Here is a 3254-nt window from a genome sequence, read left to right as displayed (position 1 = left end):
AACTGTCTTTGAAGACTCATATTACGGTTGAATGCTCGAAATGAGGAGTAGATAGACAGCCAACAACTGATGAAGGGTCCTTTCTCTGTGTTTACTTGTCCTCTTTTCCATTTTCTTCTTGTTGCTTACGTACTTCACACTTTTTTTCCCTCGTTTGTTTACGTATTTCATGTTATTTGCACTGTTGGTGACGTCTTGCACCTATATATGCATGTATATATATCATATATTATTTATTATATATGTACAAATATATATATATATATATTTTTTAAATTTTTTTATTTATTTTATAGTTTCAGCTTAGAGCTGCGGCCATATATATATATATATATTCACATGTATATATAAACGCATATACATAAAAAAATACTTACAGGTATGCGTACATGTACATATGTATAGATTTATATATACTACACATGCACACGCATACACACTCATATATATATAGTGTTACATAACTGTTTATTAATGTATGTTGACAAATATAGACACACATACACACATATATATATATATATATTTGTATGTATATTTTTCCCTTTATATATGTGTTCTCCGACATCTTGACAAAACTGTCTCGAAATGTGTCTGCTACAGCGAGAGAAGTTTTTCAAATCAAGATTTATGTTGTTGCACCATTCTCATGGCGATAGACATATATATTTAGCTAGTTAACATCTTTTCCCATCTGACAGATATTCGAGAGACCGGTCTAGGCTAATGCTAGCGTGTCCATTTAGCATAGGAGGAAAATAGCATCTGTTAAGATTAGTTGCTTATCTGGAGAATGTTTAGGCTGGGAAACATATCAGAGATTATGCGAATTAAGAAAAAAAAAAAAAAACAGGAAAAATGTTTTCAACGCTGGCGAGATTTTCATTTCTTCTGTCTGTCCATTTCTTTATTTTAATGCCTTGTTATGTGTGTGTGTGTGTGTGTGTGTGTGTGTGTGTGTGTGTGTGTGTGTGTGTGTGTATGTGTGTGTGTGTGTGTGTGTGTGTGTGTGTGTGTGTGTGTGTGTGTGTGTATATGTGTGTGTACACGTGTGTGGTGTTAGATTCTTTCGATGAAAGGATATGCAGAAATGTCGAAAATATATCTTACTGCGGCTGTGAGACACTGAATGATTTTGAGGGCGTCTGTAGAGATGTGTGTGTGTGTGTGATGTGGGATCGATAAGAACTAAACGACTGGAGATAACATGTTAAACAGCGTGAAGATCGATGAAATAAACAGAGATGTATCATCGGTCGAGGAAATTGGCTGATCGGTAGAGAGAAAGTTGAGACAGAGAGGGTGTGAAGTTATTTGATAAGTACGTGTGTGTGTATGTGTGCATACATGCACACATGCAAGTACGCCCACAAACAGGCATACACACACACACGCGGTCGCACGAACCACATCACACAAGCGCGCGCAAACACAGACACAGTAATATCCGTGTCATTATTTATGTGTTGAGAGGCGAGCGAAAATTGTTATGCGCGATTACGTGTGCACGTGATCGGATGTGTATTGTATGTGTATGACTATACATACACACATGCATACATACATACATACATACACACGTACGCATACACATAGGTATGTACGTATATATACATACGTATAAGTATATATATATATATATATATATATATATATATATATATATATATATATACACATACACACACACATATATATACACATACGTACATACATACATACATACATAAATACATACACACACATGTGTATATATATATATATATATATATATATATATATATATATATAAGTATATATATATATATATATATATATATATATATATATATATATATATATATATATATATATATATTAAATACGTACACACATACACACACAGATTCATATACATGCAAAATTACGTCTATATGTTGACAGGGATTTATATATGAATATATATATATATATATATATTTATATATATAAGTATAATATATTTTGATGGTTGCGTCTCTATATTTGTATGCTTGTTATCTGCACACATCTATGAATAATATACTTACGTAACTAGTCTTATTAAATGAGGCAAAAACTAAGAGCAAGAATTGCAATTGGAAAGATGTAGTTACGATTCGTGTTAGAGATGTGGATTCTTTGGTGGACAAGTAATGACGTATTTTCGAAATGGAAAGAAAAGGAGAACGCTAAGAACTGGAAAAGGTTTCAATTAGCATCGTAAAGAGATTATCGGGATGTGAGATGTTAACTCCATGAAGTCCCAATAACGAATGACATCAATCTGACGTTTAACGATATCCCGAACAGGACAGGGTCCAAAAGTGAAAGTTGAGATTCTCTAAAAGTAATAAAAAGACAATAGTGGCGTAGCATCTTCAATTACAAACACTGCAGACTGATGAAATATATAAGAACCATTTGATTTGATGGCAAAAATTCCCTCTTTAGTCAACTCGTTTCTTAGTCTTTAGGATCTTGTAAGCTGAGTAGCAATGATTATCTAAAAGTAATCCAAAGCAATCAATTCTTATCGATAATTGTTATATTCAATAGGAGTCGCATTATTCAACATTTCGCTCAGTTCTTTCTACGCAGGATGGCTTGTTCTTGGAAATCGCAACAGGTAACAGCCTACATAAGTTCATGATAAACAACAGTATCGATGTTATAGAAAGTACAGTCCGTCTTCTCTGCCCCATCTTGTAACTTCCCTCACAGTTACTACGACTGTTACTGCAGGCAACCTCCAGCCATGCCCACTCAGTTGATTCCTGTCCCAGTCTCCTGAGTGCCTTTCACATTATTATTAGACCTGGCTTTTCCATATGTATAATTCCTGCAACGCCATAGACAATACTAAGTCACAGACAATGGTTCTCCCCGTTTGACTAATAACCAAAGCAAAGCAAAAAGACAAAACAAAAAAAAAACAAAACAAAGAAACAAAAAGGAAGAGAAAAACATAAAAAATAAAAAAAGAGACAAAAGATGTTTTCAAATGAATTTACTTTTTTTTTGTGATAATTTAATCAAAACCAAGAGATCAACAAAAACCATTCACAATGGCCCTTCCCCTCAACAAGGATCTAAAAAATTTACATAGTTTCCGTACTTTAATTCAATTCATGTTAGAATTTCATTTCTTTTTATTTTGTCTGATTGGAATGCAAAAATCATTCTGGTTCATTTGCATATTAATGATTCTTTTCATTGAAAAAAATAAAAAATAAATAAATAAATAAAATAAAATA

Source organism: Octopus bimaculoides, chromosome 1 (genome assembly GCF_046866305.1).
Source record: "Octopus bimaculoides isolate indiv1 chromosome 1, ASM4686630v1, whole genome shotgun sequence".
NCBI classification, from domain to species: domain Eukaryota; kingdom Metazoa; phylum Mollusca; class Cephalopoda; order Octopoda; family Octopodidae; genus Octopus; species Octopus bimaculoides.
The sequence above is the reverse complement of the archived record's forward strand: the minus strand, read 5'-3'. Positions refer to the sequence as shown.